This window comes from Dermacentor variabilis, chromosome 2, assembly GCF_050947875.1.
Source record: "Dermacentor variabilis isolate Ectoservices chromosome 2, ASM5094787v1, whole genome shotgun sequence".
NCBI classification, from domain to species: Eukaryota; Metazoa; Arthropoda; class Arachnida; order Ixodida; family Ixodidae; genus Dermacentor; species Dermacentor variabilis.
Genome location: NC_134569.1, coordinates 98509620 through 98533787, shown reverse-complemented (window position 1 = coordinate 98533787; position 24168 = coordinate 98509620). Strand labels below are relative to the sequence as shown.

The window sequence follows — 24168 nt, the reverse complement described above, 5'->3', positions numbered from 1 at the left end:
CGTGCCAAGGTAGTCCAGCTCCCCGATCGACGAGTCCCTTCACCTGCGCTGGGTGCCAACCCACCGCTTTGTCTCCGAAAGCAGGTGTGCGCCAAGCCGACCTGTTCACGGCCGAAGCTTGTCACCCATGCCGCGTCGAGGACTCCCGTTTGCATCCGGAGAAGAACCGCCTGCACTTCCGCGGGCAGCCTTCGACGCAGCACGCACACGAACTTTCCAGTTGCGCGCGAAGAACGGATTACTCGGAGCCGTGCGGCGTGTCTAACTCGGGCTGTGTACGCAAAAACATGCCTAGTCCGCTGCACATATTATGCAGATGTGCTCAAGGCCCACTTCGTTCCCGCCAAAATGCGTAATAGGCGTACATGTTTTTTCATGCTTGTATGAACTGCGTTTGCTGCCCTGCGGGCGCAGTGTCGTGTTCGCACGCGCTCGTTTGGCTTGCCTTCGCAGAGTTCCGAGCTTACGCTTATGCGACAAAGCGGATCGCACCGAGCGCACGATAAGGCCGACCGAGGAGTCGTGACTTATCAGCCGCTTTAAACTTTTCTGGCCAGCCTAATAGCATAGCGTGACAGCCTCAGCGGGAGACCTGTTGTCCAAGGATTGCGAGCGCTCGCAGCGCTTGGCGAGCTATTCCCGCACGTGGAGTCTCCGATTACAACAGTTGTCGCCCCTTTGTCGCTGTGTCTGTGACTTTGGTCAGATCTTTGGAGGGTGGCCAACCGTAAACAAGGATTATTCATTGCGTTTTCATTTGTTTTTGTCTGGCGGAGCGGAGAAGTTGTGATATGGCGTCCACGCCGGAGCACTTGCTCTGTCATTGGGAGCCTCTCCAACACCACTTTTCTTCCTTACCTGCCAATACTTATTAACGGCGTTCAAAGTTACGATGCCGTCAACATTTTCATTCCAATTCCTGAGCAGTCAAAACTCCCTCCAGCTCTCTCTGGGACAATACATTTCAAGGGAACTAGGCACATAATTAGCTGTAACAACGCCGTATAACTACATGACGAAGACGAATAACAAAAATAACTGAATTCGTAATTTTTTTTTCAGGTAATGCATACGACTGTGTTCAATGTATGTGGTGGGTGGCCTCATATAGTATGCAACGGACCTGAGCATGTTGAGCCTCAAAATGACGTACTCTATCTCAAGTTCGTTCAATGCTGTTCGCCATTATGTAAAATGCATAGTGGTGGTGACATTGCTTCGAACTAGCGAACACTGAGCAAACGCGTCTTTTGCACTACTGAGGCCGTATAACGTAACACCATTCCAATAAGTTTTTATTCCAATCTGATGACGTCAAATTTGCGTAACCGCTGACGCAAGCATTGGGTGGTCACCCGCAGGGTTGTCTGAACAAACCAATCAAATGCTTCCCTCGTTCATAGGAGGTCCCTTTTGTTTGCTTGAAAAACGAATAACATTGCCGGCGCTAAGCGGCTTGTCTTATCTAATTGGCTCACAAGAGGCGAGAAGCATGCTCAAGTGGAGAGGGATTCGATGGGGCCGAGCCACTGCACTGAATATTGATAACTGGATGAAGAGGGCGGTGCCAGCGTCTGCGATTGGTCCGCTTTCCCTTACTTAGCTTGCGGTGGCTCGTCGACAATCGTGGCGGCATGCAACGGGAGCTTAAATATGATGCTAAAACGGATCCTCAGCAAACAAGCGTTGGCAGAACGAGGTCGTAAACGTGTCGAAAGTTCTCGAAAACGTTACACGGCCACGCAAAGAGTTTTATTACACCCAAATAAACCAATGATCTCCGGCAGGGGCGAGTAGCCAGTGCCGGAGCGATCGGCGGCAGCCATCTTTTATTCCTTTCGGAACGGGGCAGCCTGCGGCTATTCAGAAGAAAATTCAGTTTTGTTCGGCATATTAAGGCATCTTTAACGCGTACACGTCACTTTGACACGGTGAGTTTTCGCGGTTTTATGACGACGCGTGAGAGGCAGGTGAAGTGAGTGCAGCCCGAAAACTTGCGACGAATAGCCGAGCGCTAATGGTGGAAAGACGTCGAATCAGAAATAACTATTTTTGTTTTGTTCGCTCAAATTATGCATAATCAGTGTGTACAAGTCATATCAGATGGGCAGCTATCGCGGTTTTCGTGACGTCGCGTGACAGACAGGTGAACTGGCGGTGGTTCAAAAAAGTTTTTGACCAATCGCGGTGGGCTGATTGCAGAATTGGTATAGAAAAGTTTGGAATAGCTTTACGTTATAGCGCCCCTGTTCTCACTTACAGGTGCAAATGTACCTGAAAGACAATTCTTACAGCACACTTAAGCCAGTTATTCTTGCCCCTACTCTGTTCTCCGCCCCGGTCTAGTTTCGCATGTCTGGGCAGTGTACTGACGATGGAGCGAGGACCAGCCTCTACTTATATAAACGGCGCTTGCCACCTTCTGGAGCCGGGCCATAGCCCCATCCGCCTTCCTCGTCCTATCTCCAGCTATACAAGTATATTCCTAAATCACGTCGTTCATCGAGGATGTGCGCCTGTGAACAACAGATTGGAGACACGTGGGTAGGCCTAATTATTATCCGCGCGCCTGTTGTGTCCATGCATTCGTGTGAGAGAAATTAATAAAAAATTGCCGACGATTACGTTACTTCCTAATGCGAAATTTGAGCGCAGCAAATAAGCTGTTTCACCTTTTCGATAGATTCAGGCAAAGAAATCGAGCAACACATGTATGCGCTATCACAGAATTTTTTTTTTTATTTTTCACACGTATTCCTTTAACAAAGACTCCACTAACAGTTCTTGACAGTCATGAAGGAAGCTTTGTGGTCGGAGAAATAGACTGATATATGTTCGACTTGGTACACCAATGCTTGATTCTCAAAGGCGAGATCTATACAAGTGCCTCGCGAGGTTGTCACAGCCGTGGGACGCGTTACGAGCGAGAGGAACGGGATGTTCTCCCGCATAAGTGTTAGGAAATTGCTGTTTGTCTTTATGTCAAGCCGCCACCGATCTGGCTCTCTGATTGCCACCGCACAGGGCGAACGGCAGCGGCAATTTCGGCTCGGGCGGTGCACATATACAGATCCGCCGCCACCGATCTGGCTCTCTGATTGCCACCGCACAGGGGTTGCATTGGAGGAGGAGCGAAGAAAGGAATTAAGTTCGAGCCGGCGCTTTGACAACCGGAGACTCGCAGGAAGAGGGGGGAGGGGGGCGGCGTGTACACCCAGCGGCAAACGATGGGGGCAGAAGCGCGCGCAGCAAGCGGACAACACGATAAAGGGAGGAGGGAAGAGATAGCAGCGACTGACTGATGCCGCTGACGCCGATAGTGAGTCAACCCCAGCTGCGGAGTTGGTTTCAGGGACAACGAATAACCGGCGCGTCGGCAACTGAAGAGCACCCTATCCGCCACACAAGAACAGGGGGGGGGGGTCCCTTTCCTCCTCTTTCTGCATGGCGGCGACGGTGTTCTATGCAGTCACGTTATCTTGACTCTCTAGCGGCGTCAGCGGCATCCAGCGGTATCAGTCGGTCGCTGCTAGCGCTGGGGGGATGAAAGGGGGGCGGAGCTGGTTACGAGGCCGACGACGACGCCGACGCGAAAACCAGGAACGGACGCCAAAGAGCTGCGCTCTAAAACAGAGTGAAGTAATCACCTGCGGGACGCCGCCAATATCGCTGCTGATTCAACAAATCTCACAAGTGTGAATTTACTAAAGTACGTTGCCACACGAGAAATTTTCTCAATGCTCACTGGTTTTCGAAACCGCATACTTGTATGTAGGTACATTTTCTGTACATTTGTATCTAGCGTTCCCTCGTCGTCATGTCGTCTTTTCCCCACGTGTTCGTCCTTTTTAGCGCTAACATCAGCTTTAAAGTATGTAGGTAGATTCAGCTATCACCACGAAGAAATGAAGAATCGGGAGCACACATGCGATTTAGAAAAAATCTGCGGCGGGAAACGCAGGCCCCCGTTGTTACGATTCGCAGATAACCTGCCGCCCCACTGAAATATATTCTCGTCGCATACGTCACATTGTAGCACACGTCATGGACAGGAACGTATACGTCAGCCACTCAGCGTCATTCGCTGCATCTAATGAAAGGCGAAAAGCTCGTAGATGCAGGGAGGAGATTTTCTTGGACTACGAAACAAGTTCAGCAGCAGTTTTTTTTTTTTTACTGAGCTGCATATAATACATGTATATGTATGTGCTAGTACTACTTGTACACCTACTACTTGTAGTGCTTGTATTGCTTGTGTTACTTTTACCACTTGTACTTATATTACTTGTAGTACTGTATCTTGCGGTTAACTTCCCTGCCTCTCGGATCTCATTTATCTCACTCTCTCTGTACGTACTACTTGTATGTACTTGCTTATTACGTATAGCACTTGCTTTTATGCGTTAATGCCGTATCACGTCCGGCAAAGCGAAAGTGGTTGGCAACGGGAAAAGCCGTTCACAAACTGTTAACGTGAGCGTAGCAGCGACACTAAGAAAAAAGATATTTAAGCCCACACAAACTCACGAAACGGTTTAGAGCAGTGATGCAATCACCTCCGCGGAGGCTTTTGAAACGAGATGACCCCGCAAGGGAGGACAGTAACGCAGCCTTGTTCACCTTCATTCTGAATGTATCATGCTTTCGTGTTGCGTACACGGCGCTTGCCGAAATGTCCAATCCAATATTCTGTGACATTCGACCTACAAGAAGCAGATAAGACATGCCTTGACTTTCTTAGACGCCTACTTCTTCCCCTTCACGTTGCTACTTCGCCTTGCGTCGTATTTTCGTTTTAAGGCATGAAGCTCTTTGCAGAGGTTGGAAAAATAAAACAAAAAAAAAAGGAATTTTTTTTTTCATTTTGGTTATCCTTATTCTGCACCGCCTATAGAGGCACATTCAGCGCATCTCTTTTCGTCGAAAGATTGCGAAATATTCGTAGAACAATATTCAGGTCCCCATATACACTGCCACGCTTTTTGAGCGTTTGTACGTTTGAGCTGATTTGTTGCATAACCACCACTGCGAGGCGCCTTAGCGACAAGGATGCAGAACGGGTAATGACAGAAGTATTCGCTCAACAATGCTAGCAACGAGTATGCGTAAACAGACAAATGGAGCTAATGGTGATGCCGCCGACATGGTTTGTTTGACACGTGAAGAAACATCATGATGATCATATTGCTCTTCTCATTTAGTCACCATTCGCAACATGAGCGGATTCTTCTGTTATGTTCTGTTATGGAGTAACAGTTGCTGTGGGGAGGTCGATTCAGAGAATACCTCGCCTACTTCCGTCCTCTACGTTCTACAGAAAAAACAACAACATAATATTAAATGGGCGAAGTGGGCGAAGATTCAAATACAAATACGAATAGTTAGAGAGTTCTATCAGATTCGTATTCGAAGAGTAACTAGCCAGTATTTTAGAATATTAGACCTAACGAAACATCTCGCAACAACCGACTGTTCAGGTGTGGTTGCTGTTCACGTCCGCAAAGAAAAGTATCGCTAATGGTCAAAAGTGTGACAAAGAGTGACAAAGAGAAGCGATTTTGAAACAATGCCGGAACGAAATGGGTAATGCAAGCTTTGTTTTCGGTATTGTGGCGAAAGGCCTACATGGCAACCTGTCATTTTCTCTTGAAGTCTGTCATATAATGTCATTTAAATTCTTTGAGGAATACGCCACAGTTTTATCTGTTACGCTAGAATCATGCGACGTTTTCCTTGCAACGGAGCTTTTTAAATGTGTCTACGGCACACGTCAGCAATTCAACGGGATTTTTTTTTTCATGCAGCTTCTGCTCCTTTTTTGGACAGCCATTTATTTAACACTTTTGGAAAGCTAATCAAACAGTAGCCTTTTTTTTTTTTAGAGTTTGTTCACGACCACGTTACTGAGTGGCTATTCGTGGAGTTTTTCTAATAAAGATAGGTGATCTTGAGTATAGAACAGATCATCTGTACCTGATAGTTGATAGTGTGCCGCCAGATTATACCGAAATGGGTATTCCTGCTGTATACCCGTCTGCGTTTCATTATACTATATTCCATTCCATATTCAATTCGATATTCGATACTTACTATTCGTATCTGACTCGCATTCTAAAGAGTTGATATTCGCCAACCTGTTAAATAGTTGATATTCGCCAACCTGTTAAAAAGGCGTAAGAGCGTTAATTGTCACAGGCAGTACAAAAAAATAAAATAAATGAACGTGTGTTCGAAGTAATAATAATAATATATAATCGCATATTCGAGCCCAGAAAACTGTGTGGTACAACTTGTCATCGCGTTTGCTTTCCTTATGCTCGATGGGGGCGAAACGCAAGAACAACCGTGTAACGTGCATCGGGTGCACGTTGAAGAACCCCAGGCGGTCAAAATTAATCCGGAGTCTCCCACTAAGGCGTGTCTCATAATCAAAACGTGGTTTTAGCACCTATAACACCAGAATTTACATACTCTAATTACATTTCTTTATGTTGCAATGTGTCTATAGGACCTATATTCATGCTTCATTTACTCTCTTTATCCAAACCTGCTTTAAATGTTCTCAACTTTCTTCAGGTGCTAATTATTGTTGTTTTTATTATTATTATTACGGTTGCTTAATAAAGACTGAGATTGAGGCTTGTCATCTTTACGTCTGAAAATTATTCATCGCCACTCTTGGTCGACCAGCGCGAACTCGTCGCCCGTGCCCGAAGGGCGATCCAAGCCAGAGGGTTCCTGGAATAAGGGACCCTCTCACCTCGACTGACAAGTCACTGCTTCAAATAAAGGTTTCATTCTCTCTCGCTCCCACTCTTATCCCTTCCTACATGCTCCCCTGCAGTAAGCGGAAAGCATGCATCTAACCTTCTTCACCAAAGCAATAAATAGCACGCGTGAAGCCCATCCCTAGCCACCTTCTTAAAAATCGCCGGCAATGTCGAGTGAAGGTGACGCTCAGGCGAATCCGGCGAAGCCTACATGTTCGGCTTCGCTTGACTATAGCCGGGGGGGGGGGGGGCGGAGGGCGGAGAAAACTCCTGCCAGAGTCTACTTCCCGCAGGCGCCTTTACCAATGGTGCGGTTGAACCCAGTAAGCAACTGTGTAATCTCGCACGAACGAAGTCACCAAAGAGTTCGCATCGCTTCGCGATTACGGTATCTTTTGTGTCGACGGCTTTAGAAACAGCGGTTCTTGCTGCCATATCAGCAAGCTCGTTACAGACATGGCCACAACACCCAGGCACCCACCGGATGGCAATTGAGTGACCACTACTCAGCGTATACCAAACAAAGAGTGTGACTCTGCGAGTCGTACGAGACTAAGCGTTATGCAATCGTACGCGCCCACGTCTATTTCATGTGGTCCGTGTTAAAACGACGATGTCGTTTGTACTCCGGGTGAAGAGAGGCTAAAATCCTGCTGGACCTGAGCCAGTCATGAAGGCGGCGCAATGCCAGACAGCTTCTACGTAGCGTTAGCTGCTAGGATGAGAGGATAGGGGAATGTCGGCCGATCCCCAAAGCGATTCAGGATGTATACGACATCGTCTTAAAGTGCTAGCTGTCACAAAGGAAGAATGGGAGAAACTGGCGCGTAACGCACGCGCCATACGTATCGAAGAGCTAGTCACCTTTGGCACGAGAGGAATATGCGTGCAATCTTGACCTAAGAAATACATAAAGGAAGAGCAATCGTGGCAATGAATAGAGCAACGGGCTGCTTCTGTGCTGGAATGCAGAGGTTCTACCCCGCTATCGGTCGTCATCTCTTTTCGCTGAAGAGCCTGAAAACAAGGTGAGCCTGGAACCTGACCACGCAAGGGGGACTGGAATGAAGCAAGAAATGCTTCTCATAAGAAAAAGAAAGGAAAAGAAAATGTCGGTGCCATTGCCCGAAAGCCAATCGTGTTCTTAGCCACGCAGGGCCTGCACTGCAACATTTGAAGCTTCAAAACTGCGTTCTAAAGTTGGCTATAACGACATTTGTGCCTTATCGGAAATTCTGCAATGTATTATTAACTCAGTGAGGATATATGTACGCTATATTATTGTCTAGTTTCTATATTAGTGTCTAGTACGCTATATTATTGTCTAGGCTGGTACGCTTCATTAATCACCCCAGACACGCACACACAACCCTCAATTTTCTTAGTTTCTTTTGCGAAACTGCCGCGATTTTGCCTAGGACAAAAGGTCCAACACCCACACGGGCGCCAGTGTCTACGGGAGCTGCAATGGAAGTGGTTGTATCAGGATGGGAATTAATTATTGGAAGCACATGGATTTACCCAAACTTTATTCTTCTGGCTTCAAGCTGCTTTGTGACTCTGTTAACTGGTCATTTTCAACAATGCACTGCGTAATAAAAAAAAATCAATGAACGTTATTAAAGTTACCCGACGGCAGGATTCGGACACAGGACCTCTAGCACACACGCTCGGTATTGAAACCTTTACGCCATGGACGCACGCACTGACAGTCGACATATAAGGCCTTTATGAATTTATGCCGGGCAAGCCAGTGACTTAATATGCTTGGCGCGTTTCGATTTGGCCGCCTCAAGAAGCTGAACCGCTGCAATCGTACGTGTTTGCAGCGTCTTCTGCACTTAGAAAAGCATAGATTGATCTGAAGTTTGCAATGCAGGGCATACAAAGCGTAATAAACGATTCCACAAGAACGTCTGAATCCACAAACGCGCAGATCAGACAAATCCGTGTGCATCCCATTATTAAAATGGCGGCTCAACGATTGGAGCGCCAGAACTCTGTCTGGTATATTGTAGGAAACTCTATGCCAGGGAATAGCGCTGATCCGAAGAAACTGTGTTTGTATTCAAGAAACTTTCTCCCCGTTGAGTGTAGCTTTCTACTGTTTTATCTTATAACCTTTTCGACCTCGCTCTCTCGAGGAAATATGATGAATGCGCAAGTCATCTTGGAACGAGGCGTTTTGACGAAAGTGGGGCAGTGGTATGTGATAGGCATACGCTGCGCGGTTAATTATAGATGCGCCGCAAGAATTAATGACGCTACCTGACTGCTCTAGTTATTCCAAAACGAAAAATAAAAATAATCAGTGGGACACGTAGGCCCTAAAGTAAAGCAGGGAAGAAAACAACGAGTGAATAATGACGGTCAGGAAATCCAGCAGTGTAGGACAGACTTAACCAGCAGGAGTTCCTCGCGAAAGGGTAGCGATAAAAGGGACGTCGCTTGCTCGACGCACCGCAGTTTTGTACCAATTTTGATGTTGGAAGGCACTGAAAGGTCTCTTTTTATTGCGCTGCTTCCTTCAACGCATGCGCAGAATGTGCGGCGTCTGGTAGCGACAGGGTTGGTTGGAGGGGAAGGTGGCGTTAACCGAAGTGCCTATATACAGTGCACCAGGGTTATCGGCGCCTCTTGTACTACAGTGTTGCGAACTCACTTAATTGGCCTTCGATCAACGTCGACAGGTTACAAAGAAAAAGAAAGAAAAGCAGGCAAGCAAGAAAGAAGGGCCACTAACACGTGGCCCTGCTTTTATACGGTTCCGTAATTTTATTTTATTACCTTTTTTTCTTTCGTCAGGGCTTCTCAGGCAGCAGTGATGGAGTGGGTAACCAACTCCAGTAAATTACCCGGCGCTTCCCGATGCACATAGAAGACTGCTTCGCCGCGCATATTATTACTGGGAAATAAAAAAAAAACACTATGTGCTGTTTTCTCCGCTGCAATGCAACAGGTTTCATATGAGAGAGAAACCACACTGCAGCGCTCCCGAATCTGTTGGCGCAGTGAATTAAGCAACTTGCGAGCCATTGTCCCGTTAACTAAGATAAGCAGGCGAAAAGTTTTTTGGCTTTTTTCTTTTGCTATTTACATCCGGATCTGGCAGCAATGTACTGGAATGGAAGATGGTGTAGTGCTGTCGCTGCGGCAGAATCATTTGTGTAAAAATATGCGTTAGTATAAGTGAGCACTTCGCTACCGAAAGAGAATTCCGTAAACCAACTCGGGAATGCTATAGGATACAGCATTGTGTATGCATGATCTTACTTTACGTTCAGTATGCGATTGCTGTTTCCTAGCTCACAACAAGATGTACAATTTGATCACCAGGAAAGGCAAACTGAATAGTACGTAACTACGACCTCTACCAAACAGCTTTATGTCACAGGAACAATTCAAAGGAGAAAAGATCATGGGCACGCTAAGTTTCATACTAAAGAAATATGAAAAGAAAGTCCTTGAACTTAGGCATCCAGATAAAAAAAAAAAAAACTTGGTCCCAAATTCACAAAAAGAAAGGCCTCTTACGCTAGATCTGTTCGTAAAAGTTCATCGTGGCGCTGGTTATATCATTAGCGAAGGCATCCGATTAATGGCAAGCAACACTTACGATCGAAAACTTTAGTGAATTCGGTACGCGGTTTGCACTAAACGGACGGATTTACCAGCATCATCTTTGCGCTCACTTTTTATAAGGAAACGTTTTAATGCACTGTAGCTAACGAGTTACACAACATATTGAAAAGTTGTTTCACGTCAGAAAGTTATGTCATATAAAAGAATGGCCTAGTACAAGGTTTGGCTGCTTTGCCAACGATTTCATTTCGAAGTAACTATGGTGAAAAGTACTTCCTCCGAAGTCTTTCAACGAAAAAGGTTTACCTGCTAGAACACCTAAATGTAAGTAACATCCATTGGCAGTGCCTGCCGCTTCGAACGCCCCACACATAGTGAACACGTAGGAAACCAAAGCTCGAGCTCGTTGAAAAAACAAACAATATATAATATTCACATAATGTACACCCGACCATTGGCGCCAACGGCCGTCAGAACATCCATTTCTTGACTTTTTGCGAATTTCTTATTATATTGTTTTGGTGTACTTGATTTGCTAAGGCAGGGTTAAGAATAAAAGGAACCAAGATTTTCAAAGAATAACTTTTGCTCTTTTACACACGCTGTGCTCGATGTACCCAGGAACGATCAGGTGAAAGTGGATGTCGAAGTAGGGAATGTCGCAATTATCACTAAGCCGTGCTTTCTCGTGACATTTTGAGACGCCTTTCTGCTAGTTTTCACACTCACCGATTTTTTCGTCACTCGCCTCCAATCAGATAGCACCCTCCGAGTATTGCTTTCGCTTGATATACATCAAATCATTAATTGACACGCAAATAACACAGCGGATGTTGTAATCATGCTGAGCAGAATTTGTGACACCCACCAACGCCGCTGACAAAAAACACCGCCGTTTAATACGCCCTGGCTCGCTGGGCCACTCAATGTGAACGCGAAATCGAAGACTCCCCGAAGTTGACGAGTTCAACTGAGTATCATGGCAGTGTAGATTTCGAAACAATATTGATTACGAGAAATTACAGTGGTGCGTCGAGGTCGTACACCTCAGGCGATACCCACAGGCAGAGTAGCAACAATCCAGAGTGCGGGTTAGTAGCTATAGAACGGAGGGAGTCGGTGAGGTGACGTCAGTTGCTCGCAAGATATGCGAGCAGCTTCGGTCATGCAGGAGATGCTTGAACAAGACTGTATATAGAATAAAGGGTGGGACATACTTCGGCAGGAAAGAGAAGTCTTAGGCGTGACAAAGGATTCCAGTGATGTCGGTGCTCCAAATGATTCTTAAACTATAGATATATGACCAAACAGCATCGGATCATTTTATCACATGCCGCTTGGTGTCAAACGTCTACACATCAATCTTCGAAGTTCAGGACAACTGTCGTATAATAGTTGTTCCCTCACATGAACGCCGAAACGCTCTCATGAAGATTTCTGCGAAGATTTGAGAAGAAATTTAAACTGATGACAACATGCTGTTGGTGTATTCGTTGATGTTATAGAAACGGTTGTAAGAAAACGCTACTTCAGATTTTTTCGAGAAAGTGTTGCCACGTTCTTGGCAAAACTGAAAAGGCAATACATTGGAAAAACGTAAAGACGTTGAGAAAAATTGTTTAATAAAAACAAAAATGCTCACAAACTATGGCGTGTACCTCACGCACGTTTGCTATCTTTAATGTGAAAAATATAGGAGCTTTATTGGCACGGAGATTGCAAGCGCAAACATCGCGACAGTCTCGAACAGTCAGTAGTGAGGTGAATTATGACCTTTAGATATCAAGCTTATCGATTGTATCAAGATTTGGGCGACGGGAAAACGCTCGTACGATCGTGTGCTTAGATTTAAGTGCTGCCAGAATGTCAAAATTAATTTGGAGTGGTTCACTAGACTATGCCACATAGTAACAATGTTGTTTTGGTCACTATGGTGTTACAGTGTTGCGAGTAGGTAACCTGTTTGCGACGTTTACCAATGATACATTTGGCTATCTCCTATACCGTGCTCCGACTACGATTGCAGTGGCGCAGCCTACACTGATGGGAATTAGAGAAAGCCTGACTGAGCCAAAAGCTTGACCGTTCGACTACCAATAGGACGCCGGAAACGGAGGCACGGCAGAGTTGCATCTGGTGTAAATAAACGTGGTGGACGCAAAAATAACCTACACGCATACGTCCGCCAAGAAGGTCGCCGTAGACACGGCACCCACAACGGAAGTTGCAGTAGGTACGTGATCGAAACTCTGCGAGAGGTCGCACACCCAGCACGAAAGTGAGAGTGCCTCCAAGGGCTCTTACCTGGAGCGCGGTGCTCTCAAATGTCTTCCAAGCGAATGTATTCCAAACACGTGATTTCGACAAGCTGAATGTAGTTAAGTATGCTGCCACAGCGCTCTAGAACTTTGCTGTACGGGTAGTAAATGCCAAGTCACAGCACACAGCCTCATATAAGTGATGAAGGTAAACGAATTCAATTTCAGGAAACAGAAAAGTAAGGTGGCTGAACTTTTTCTATCACTACGGTCGCTACGAGACTCGAGACCACGATCCTCACATTAGATCTCAAATATGTGGGAGCTTGAAAAATATTGACAGACGCACAAATTCTTCGAAAAGTTTACAGATATTGAAATATATGTGGATTTTATGGGATATCTTTAAGGCGTCTGGACTAGCGTCGCTGCCCTCCTGGGAGATATTTAGATTGCTCGTTTGCAAACGCATTCATTTCAGAGAAGTCTGCAAAATGCTCAAATTGGAGACACCAAGAAGCTGCGGATAAAAAGTTTGTGCCCATGCTTATAGTATCTTTTCTTTAGAAGCTGCAGATGTTGCTTTACCACAAGATCTGCTGAGCTTGTTTGCTGCGTACAGGGTGCAAAATGAGTGCCAAGCACTGTCACAAACAGTACCACGCGGCATCATGTGGAATAACTGCCACTGCGTGACTCTTATATGAGGCATTAGAACGTAAACGCATTAGTTGTAGCAAATCCGTTAAAACACCGTGGAAGCGAGTAGTCTAGTCATGCCGTCTGGCAACAGCAGCTTTCGACGCCACTTCAAACATGCCGATCAATTCGGCGGCGTCAATGCGACAGGTTGCAAGCAGTCTTGGGGGCGTCTCGCCCCCGCCTAGCGCCCCCCCCCCCCTCCCCTCATACGCCCCGCGTGGTCGTGACGCAACTGCTCCGTTTGCTTTCTCTAATCAGCTCGCTATAATGCTCCTGCAATGTCGCTGACTCCTGGCTGACACAGGACAGCCACGCCACGCACCACGTGGAGCCTTCGTGGCTCCTATATTGCTTCGGTGTCGGCATTCCGATATTGCTCTGGTGTCGGGCATCGTCCATCACAGCAGATGACAGCTGCAGCTTGGCGGAAGAGCGACCGTACACGCTCCGGCTGGTGCAAGGAGTACGCGTTTTGCCCTTTCATTAAACAGGGGCAACAACGGAAATGGAATCCGAACGCGCTGACGCATAGATTGCCGGCAGTGAATGACTTTGCCGCCGAGAGAAACCCGGTAAAACGGGCTGCGCCGGTTGTTAGCGCTTGTCGACAGAGAACATGCGGGAAAATTTCCAATAGGGTGGTTCACCTATGATACAGTTCACTGTATTCTTTTTTTCTCTCTTCTACATGACCACTGCTGACCAGTTATCTTTGGCGACACAGGTGGGACTCGACAGTAGTGAATATCAGTAGTGAAGAATATGGCTTGGTGTTCTGGCAATTAATATCTTCAGTATAGTGCAGCAGACATACTAAGTGGCCTGAGATGCGATAGTTTGTATGTATTTGTATCGCAGGGCGAAAACATTATATGTTCAAAGTCAACACTTTGTGCTTGTCTTAGTTCTCGTACTTCCCATTCGGTGCTGCTCTACCGAAAAGTGGGACTTAGTGGAAAGCGCGGTACTCGCTAAGAACTCGAGGAAAATCGCATCAACTAAAACGTAAATAATAATGCTTAAAGGAGTGCTGTCACATGTTTTCTAGGTTGTATGTATTTACCATACACTTCTCCAACATAAAAGGATGTCCCTCCGCAGTTAGGAAGGTTGGGAAACTAATATAGTTATTTTAATTCATTTGATAAAGTGTGTCTCAGTATGTGGACTGTGCATCATCGGCATTATCCTGACGTCGAATATCAATAAGGCTAGAAAATGATGACATTTCTTCGTGTGCAGAAGCGCCATGCATGTCTCCTTTGGCTGCTTCAATCGCGAGTGGGAGCCTATAGTGATCACATCAAAGGAGTGTGACAGTGTAACGCGATGAGTACCGAAACTGAAACTGCTTCATGAAACAGACATATAGAAGTATGGCGGCTATAACATATTTCAGGTTCTACAGTTCCTTCTACCGCATACAAGATCTGTTCTGTTACTCCGGGGAAGCTGTCGCTGGGCGCTGGATTCGGACTCCGCCTGTCATAGTAAATTATTTAAGGCGTTAAGGCTTGTGCAAGCATTGTTTTCTAGGATTTAGAAAGCTCGGACCGCTATTTAAAGCAAAAGAAAGAAGAATGCCGCCCATCAAACAAGTTGGAATGTATATACAGCGAAGCTTTGTCTGAGTGCATGAAGAGTCGACACACGAGTTCACGCACGCATGTACACAAACAATACCGAGCCTTTAGTTACGCGCAGTTGCGCACTACTAGCGAGTATACGACGGGCGCCTTGAACGCATCATGGTTTCAGAGGCAGCACGCGCATACGTACGCACCGCTATTCGACTCCAGTCTATCCGCAAGAAGCATTTACTTCCTCCATACCGTGCAGCCGTGGATGGATGGATGGATGGATGGATGGATGGATGGATGGATGGATGGATGGATGGATGGATGGTATGAGCGTCCCCTTTGGAACGGGGCGGTGGGTTGCGCCACCAAGCTCTCGCTATTATAGCTCCTAATGGCCTACCTAGGTTAAAAAAGGAAAAAAAAAACACAATTAACTCCCACAAGCAAATTTCCTGACCCCCTATTGTGAACTTTGCTTTTGTGTGTCTCCGTTTTTTGCCGTTTTCCTACTTTTCTTCCACCAACTTTCCAATCGCCTCTTACTAATCTCTGTTGCGGACATGTTTACTTTTCCCCTGCTTTCGCTGAACCCAAAGGCTTCAAGGAGGCCAGTGGTGCCTAAATCGACCGCTGGGCAGATGTCTTCACATTCTAATAAAACGTGCTCCGTTGTTTCCCAAGCTTTACCGTAGCAAGCACATGCTTCTTCTTCCTTCTTATATCTCGCTTTATAGATGCGTGTTCTAAGGCATCCTGATCTCGCTTCAAAATGTAATGAGCTTCACTTTGAGTTATCATAAATTGTTTCTTTCCTGATTTCGTTTTTTCTCTCTTAAGTATTTACTCATGGCAGGTTTGTTATCCACTGCCGCCCCCCCCCCCCCCCACGAGATTATTTCAGCCTCTGTGACTTTCCGCTTGACATTATTTGTTGCTGTGTTGCTCATCCTACAGGCCGCATACTTGCTGGTAAGCTTACTAATTCTTTTTCTCCACTGTGAATCAATGTTTTTCCTGTACAGGTACCTGACATTTGTGTAACCACGGCGTCAGTATTTCTAGCAGGCTGAGAGATACGGTATCTCCGTTAAGCCGTACCCGGTGCACGTGCATTAGTCGCATATGTTTCGTTGATTTCATTTCACGTGCTTTATGCAGTTATCGAAGGTTTCTCCCATTTGTAAATTTAGTGGTTGAAAGTCTCGCGCTTGTCCTTTATGGGTTTAACTTGCGTCTAAGCTCTGCGTGTTAGCAACCATTCGTTTCAACAAGAAACCAACTGGCCCAACATATTACCGTTATTCAATTAGGCGCTGCTCTCCACAACATGCGGAAAGCGTCATCGGGTCTTGTTAGGATTTAATAGTCGCAGCCAGCGCCGCAGCACTGTGGCGTGATAATTTAATCATGCTCCATGTCTGTCGATGTGCGGACAGTATACAGATATCCTGAATCTACAAAGCTTTCGAAAAGTTTTCGACTATTAGCTTTTGCCATTAGTAGGTCACCGTGCTTATTTTATCGGCTGTTGCGATTGGCTGAGGCCCGTTACTTGGAATCAACCTGGCTGCCGAAGCGGCTTTACGAATTCTACCAGAGGTGTCTAGTTTCTCTGAACTAGCTTATCCGTAGATGATGAAAAAAAATCTAAACTTTCTTTGCGTTGAATGATTTAGGCCGCTTGAGATTGCAGCCATTGTTCGAACTGCAGTATACCTAGCTCCAAACACGTGGCGCGTTGAAATGTGTAATGACTGTAGGGTTACACCGACACCTTGATGACGCCATCAGTGGCGGATTTTGCGCACCTGTGTGACATGTCTTCTTTTGAAATAGGATGTTTGTGGGCACCGAGAAACTGACGTAGTTTAAGGGGCGTAATCCATGGAGTTAAACATTTCAAAACCATCACAGGCAGCTTTAACGTTTCGAACCTTCCTAACGTCATGTTCGTAAGCTTAAACCGTCCATACTTTCGCATGATGTTATTTCAGGCTAATAAAAGGAGCCACGTCTGTGTCAATTATTCGATGCCTTCAAAAGGGATTAAGTTTTGCAGAATTATTTCACTTTTTTTGTTGTACAATAACATGTACCAAAGCAAAGAAAAAAATGTCACCTTTCTGCAGAAAAACACTGGTGCACACTAAAGTGCGAAGATATCGCGATAATTGGGGCAGAGAGCCCGCATTGGTGGCGCCGCAAGAGCAAAAAATAACATCGTGTAACTGTATCGCGTCGGAGGAAGGACGCAATACGATTCGATGAAAACGAGCTCCTGTAAGTACGATAAGTTATGGACATTGCGGCTAAAGCAAATACTTTTTCGAACGCCTTCCTTTTTTTTATTTTTTTTTATTTGTTTGCAGGAGTTGCGTTAGGCAAAAGAAGACGAGAATGCAAGCGAATCCCAACGTATATCGTATTTCACAACTGTCAACGGTAATTAATGCAGCCTACGTGACTCGTCGTGTTCCCGCGATCCAAGCGAGCGGAGGAATAGTTTCTTCAAGGCGTCTGCAGGCGCTGTCGGAGAATTGGTGTGACAACTGCAACAACATTGGGCCGTAAAATGCGGGCACACCGGTACCACGTAAATCAGAAGCTGCTGGTTGAGGGAATTGAAGTTATGTGAGCGATTTCCCAGAACAAACCTCAATACCAAGCCAGCATTCCATTTCGGCTACATCGACGCATAGGTGAAATGTTTTTTGTGCATCGAACTTTCGTAGCGTGCCTGCTAGACGTTCAGTCTACAGCGCCGCCATGTTTTGCAAAGGGGAAGCTTGAGGGTTGAACAAGAAAACAAAGAATCCTTTGAAACTGTTCACTGGTCCTAATTTTCGGCGCTCGGAGACAGGAAATTGCTACAGTTCTCCCCCTTAGAAACAACACAAAGAAAAAAGTTGTTTTTATTACCTACCATTAATCACCTGCAACAAAGAACTTTGCAAAGTGTCCGTACTGTGACTATATCCGGGCAAGCTCTTCCTGATAAGGCTTCGCAGACAGAGATGACACATGGAAACAAACAAAAAAACAAAAGACAAACAAACAAACAAGCAAACAAAACAAATAAGGAAGCAAGCAAACAAAAACAAACAAATAAACAAACAAACAATCCAAAGAAACAAAGAAGCAAGCAATCAACTAAAGACAGGAGCGACCAGGCTGCGGAAGGGGAAATGAGCGGAAGAGCGTGAAAATGACGTCACCGAGGGGCGTACTGGCAAGCGTCCTTCCACACACGCACCCGTCCGGACGCGGCCGCATGCACCGATCGGAACAGACGGCACATAAAGAACTACGACACGCGCGTCTGTCGGGCCGCCGTAAAAAACAGCCTAATTTACGAGCCGGAGCACTCAAAGGATGCTCCGCGCGCGAGACGGCGGGCACTCGTCATCCCACGGCGGTGCCCTTCGCTCGAGCGACCAGCGTTCACCGAGGCCTTCCCTCCATATATATACCTGCTCCTGGCCAGGAGAGGAATCTACGAGCAATACTGCAAGTACCTTAAAGGAAAAGAAAAACAACAATAACAACAAGGAACTTGGCAAAACGAAACATCGACATCATGAGTGCGACGAACCGAAGCACCCGCGCAGTCGGAAAAACACGAAGCTATTTGTACCGCATTTTGGTTTGCATCGGTGCGTGCGAGCCAGGGATCCGCTATGAAACCTGGAGCGAGTGCAGCGGCGCTTCGACTAATGTGCTTTGACGACACGCTTGATTACTCTGATGTTAACGGCCACGCGAAATGAGCTTTGAACATTTCGGATCAAAATCCTCGGAACGTCAAAGACAACGAAAGTGAATAACAGAAGGATGTGTGTACAATAACAACGGGCACGTAAGAATGTATGACAGGTTGCTCATTAAAATGCGGGAAAGACACCGCTGCGAGGTAATTAGATTCACCGTTTTGTTTACTTAGCTGGCAGCTTCGCAGAAATTTGCGAGAGAGAAAATGACGGGCATGGAAGTTAAACATGGTTAGCGCCTGGTTGGCTACCCTGTATTCGGGCAAAGGGGAAAGAAGGATAAGAAGGAACAAAGAAAGTCAGCATGGATACAACTGCGGATGAACGTTCACTAATGTTGAGCTAGAAGACTATACACGCCCGGACATTCGACAATCGAATAACGGCCGCAGAGAAGACATCAGAGATGCCAGAAACAAATTGAATATTGCCGACGCGCAGCCAAACACCTCCTATTCTACTGTTTAATTAGTCAATCCAACTAATTATGCAAAGAAATAAGAAGCTGACGTTAGGTAATCTTGTGCGGTACGTTGCACGCCTGACTTTGGGTTTGTGTGCGATTTAAAAAAGAAAAAGCAGTGGCGAAAAAGTGTGGGTGGAAGCATTACTGCCTTGTGCAATCCCAGGCAGTATCATTTGCATTGGTAATACTAATTAGCATAACAACGCTACCGTTTTCATCTCTCTCAGGAATATGTTATCGCTACGTTTCTGGGTTTATACTACAGTTCTCTTCTTTCTCTTGACATTGCAATGTTTGAGCGACCACTATGCGCAGTGTAAGCATTAGGAAAGGTCACTGGGAAAACAGAAAATCCACCCGCTTTGTTCGCCCGTCATATTTTGCGTCGATGTCAGGGCCTCATACATGTGACCTCAGTAAAAGGTACAATGATTTTTTTTACTTCGCATGTGAATAGCAATCCATATTGTATGAGAAAGATATGAAAACTGCCCTAAGTACAAGATCGCTTTGTCTGCTGTCGTAGTGCATGTTAAAAGGTAATACAAACGATTATGGCCTTTTCATTCTGAAAGGTGAAGACTTCTCACAGCAAGGCCTCGACGGCGACACTTGTGACTTAATATCAATGTTGCAAAATAAAGAAATACCGCGGCACACACACACACACACACACACACACACACACACACACACACACACACACACACACACACACACACACACACACACACACACACACACACACACACACGCACACACGCACACACACACACACACACACACACACACACACACACACACACACACACACACACACACACACACACACACACACACACACACGCACGCACGCACGCACGCACACACGCACGCACGCACGCACGCACACACACAGAGCGAGAGAGAGAGAGGGATTCAGACGCACATGAGTGGCACGCCGACATCGCGTTCAATTATTTGTTCTTTTGAACTGTTATTTTTCCCTCATTCATTCAAGTGCATAGAACGGCAAAACAAAAAAGCTAAAAGAGAAAGAAAAAAAACATTTAAGAGAGAAATTGCAGAGATAACAAAAACAAAGAAAGAAAGAACGCTGTGCTCGAGCTATATTAGAACTTTCGCGTTCACTTTAGAAACTTCTTGTTGCTTTCCATAAGCGTATTTTCTATACACTTGCGCGCCAAAGTTCATTTCATGGAGTGCGGTGTTATAGAAAATCATTCCTTGCGCCCGTAATCGCACGCGCGATCTATAAAAAGCGATAAAATTTGTCTAGGTAGTTTCCTGCTCTCAACACAAGAGGCAAGCATGACTGTGAACACACCGTAAGATAAATACCCATTTGAGTTCTACACAAATTTTACCATTTTTTTTCTCTTTTTTATACCTGAGAAAGGTTGTCTGCCTAAGCGCCCATTGATAGTCACGGGGAACACGGAAAGCATGCAGTCGTGCGGCGACGCTTCATCGCTGAAAAAAATGTAACTAGAAGGAAGGAAGAAGAATATTCGTTTGCCGTACGTTGAATTCACGTTAGAGAACCCCAGGCGGTCAAAACTAGACCGGAGTGCTCGACTACAGTGTCTCTTCCTCCCACTATCAAGTGCAGTATAGTTCAGCCAGGACTCGAGGTTTTTAGGTGCTTTCGGCTTCAGCGATCTCTCAGCATGTTGGTTTTACCGTGAAAATTAAAAATGTCTTTTTTTTTTGCTCTGCCATCACAATGCTCAGCTTGCTTAAGCGCTTCGTCAGCTTTTATGAACTGCGTTCGGATGCCTTCACATCTGCTCCATTCGTTATACGTGCGTTCGGCGTGGCGTGCGCTTATCCGCTGTCTCGTTGTCATGAACGCGCACGTGTTCGTGTTGATATACTGAGTCCAGAAGGCGGACAGGCCAGGAATAGTTACGAAACAACAGAAGTGCAGAACGAATTGGTAAGAAAGGAACGACGCCAATATAGAAATGAAGTTTATACGGAAGGCGAGGTTTGGGTTGGCACAGGCTTAGCGTCGCGTGTACGCTTCGCCTGTGCGCATATATAGAGGAAGCACGCAATGTGCAAAGTTGCGGAACGCCACTGGGTGTGCGCGGAGCATCAGTTGCATGCTGCTTTCTTGTGACACGAGGGCGTAGCTAGCGTCACTGACCAGCACGTGCATTGTCATCACCGACCGACTCCCGGCGCGGACGGCCGGAGTCTGTGACCAGCTCGGGTCCCGTAATCTCCGCCTCAATACTTTCCCTTCGCGTCTATGCGTGAAATCGATAAGACTCTTCGCAAACGGCTGGCCGTATAAACGACTGGGCCATTGCGGTCCGGTTCAATCTGGCTAATTCACTTGGTCAGCCTCGGTCGGCTTTTCTACGATATTTTGTGGCTCCTTTAACCGCGAGAACGGCGTGCTTAGTGTATCTTGCATTTCTACGTGTATCGCAAGGTCTGCGCGCCTCTGGTCCCTACGAAGTTTAGTAAGGAAAGTCAGTCCTCCTCTGGTGCACCAGTTACAAAACACCAGTGTTATTACAGGACGGGTGCAGGCACTTACTGGCACCGGATTTTCGCAATCACAGTTATGTTAAGGTATACAGGGTGTTTCAGCGAACACTTTCAAAGGTTTTCAAAATTGCCTTTCGCGGATAGCATGACTCTAGTCCATCAGCTGGTCTGCTAGAAGAGGCGGAAATTACTCCCACAAATAATTGAAATGCATAATCGACTATTTAACGAAAATTCAGTAATCAAATTTTTATTAACTAATTACCTTATGGCACATATTGAAATTTACCAATTGCCCGCCGTGGTTGCTTAGTGGCAATGGTGTTGGGCTGCTATGCTAAGCACGAGGTCGCGGGATCGAATCCAGGCTATGGCGGCCGCATTTCGATGGGGACGAAATGTGAAAACACCGGTGTACTTAGATTTAGGTGCACGTTAAAGATCCCCAGGTGGCCTAAATTTCCGGAGTCCCCCTTACGGCGTGCCTCATAATCATAAAGTGGTTTTGGCACATAAAAACCCTATATTTTCTTTTTCAATTTGCCAATTCTATTGGGTGAGACTAAAAGACATATTCGCTTGAAAAGAATTGTGTGTATGACACCATTTACAAGATACGCGCCGTCAAACTTATTGCAAAAATGCACTGTCTTTCCACTTACTTTCTTAACAAAGGGTCGTTTTCTGCGCTGAAGCAAAAAAATTAACTGGGACGGCATTGCATTTCCCCGCAAAGTTCGGGAATTAATATATTGAAACTGGCGTCATCCTGAGAATTCGTTCCAAGTGTACCCACCTTGCTAACTCTCCAGCTAGAATTTCTAAATGCAGTATGTGCCATGAAGGAGTAAATGAAAAACTTAATTCGGTAATTATTGTTAATTAGTTGAGTATGCATTTCAATTTCTTGTGCAAGTAATGTCCGCCTCTTCTTCGGCTGTCATGTGCGTGCCTTCTGACTGCTGTACTGCACCATAGCCGAACACCCGTGTTCGGCTATGGTGCAGTACAGCAGTCAGAAGGCACACACATGACAGCCGAAGGAAGAAGAGCAGTCTCATACCGCCACATGTGTCCGCCCCAATAGAGTCAAATCCTGATAAACTTGCTGGCAGGCCTTAGGCGTGCCTCTTCGTCTACTGCATTGTCCACGAGATGGACAGTCACTTTTTTTTCTGTACGACACGAATGTGCAATAGTTGGAGTCCCTTCGGTTTTAGGCGCACATGGATCAACTTTCCAGAGGTGTGTATGTGAGAGCATTGGCCTGTGAAAGCAGCAAGTCCGAGTCGGCATCAATTTCACTCAGCCTTCTGCGTCCCTTAGGTTTAGCAGCCGCCACTATACTACACGTATCTCGCTTTTCATGGCCTGTGGGGCCTGTCGATGTTTTCTGACTATCGGCTGCGAACCGATCGCCTTGTCTTCCTGTCTTCCTAAACCAGCCCCGCGCTAAGCATTAGTGCTGAGTATATAGCTACGGCCTAGCAGCCATGACTGACGGCACCCAAACACAGCCAGATCATTGATCATTATCTACATATAGCCGCGATGCTGCTGTATTTGTCTTTTATAGTGCCTCACGGCAGCGGCTGGCGCAAGCTCATTAGTCCTGACCTTACCTCACACAGTGCTGAGGATATCCTGCAAATAATGCTTGTCATTTGTACGGTACTGGGCTTATGAAGTACACATATTTACGTCCGAAAGAATAAATGATTTACAAGTGCCACGCGCTGTAGGTAAAAAAAAAAATAATAGCAGGTATTACAGGCAGTTGCGCTCATGTCATTCTCCCGACAGTTATCCATGAGGCAGCTGTAGCAGAATCAACATCATCCGTGGAAAAACACCCAGAAAGCTCACCGCTAGGAGCATGCTTTACGAGGAAATCCACGGGAAGAAAATGCGGTTGTTACCTCTGAGTTTTAGTAGTAGTGAAGTCCTCCACGGTGATTTCCTGGCTCAACAATGAGGATGCCTGCAAAACAGAAAATGATCGAAAGCTGAGCCTTTTTTAGAGCTTAAATGAGCCTCCTTCAACGCACTACCGTTGGAACACTACTGTCTTAGCAAAAAATAAAGCTGAATAGGCCCCGTGCACTGTCAGGCCTTTTATACCATAAGAGTGTTTGCTGATAGGGAGGCGTACTAATGATCTATAGCGATCTAATTGAGAACAGGATAATCGTACCGGTGATGCCGACCATGCACGGCACTTAGGTCCCTAGATTAGTTTTGTGAACTAAACATTTCACCATGCCATGGCTAACCCGGGCAGGCACTCAGACACTTACTGAGCAGCGCATACAGGCGTTCAAGCGAACGTTAGTCCCGAGCGTTGGTATTAACACTGGGATAAGTAAGTAATGGGAAGGAGTGCATTAAAGTTCGGGCACTTATCGTTGCCATAGACTCGGTGCTCTGGAGCTCGTGTTTTGCTACCAAGTTCCATCTGTAGGCAAGATAATTGCTTGGATTTGTTACATTGATCTGAGAGTGGTCAAATCGCACAATGGACTTAATGTGAAATCGCAATTA

The 24168-nt window shown here is 46.0% G+C and overlaps 1 protein-coding gene across 1 annotated transcript in view; it reads right to left on the bottom strand.

Moving 5' to 3' along the window:
- LOC142572359 (calcitonin gene-related peptide type 1 receptor-like) overlaps window positions 1–24168 on the bottom strand; it is a 357475-nt gene that overhangs the window by 212585 nt on the left and 120722 nt on the right. Inside the window, exon 2 of the mRNA XM_075681422.1 lies at window positions 23547–23608. The gene's annotated coding sequence lies outside the window, so the exon portion shown is untranslated. The remainder of the gene's footprint in view (window positions 1–23546; window positions 23609–24168) is intronic.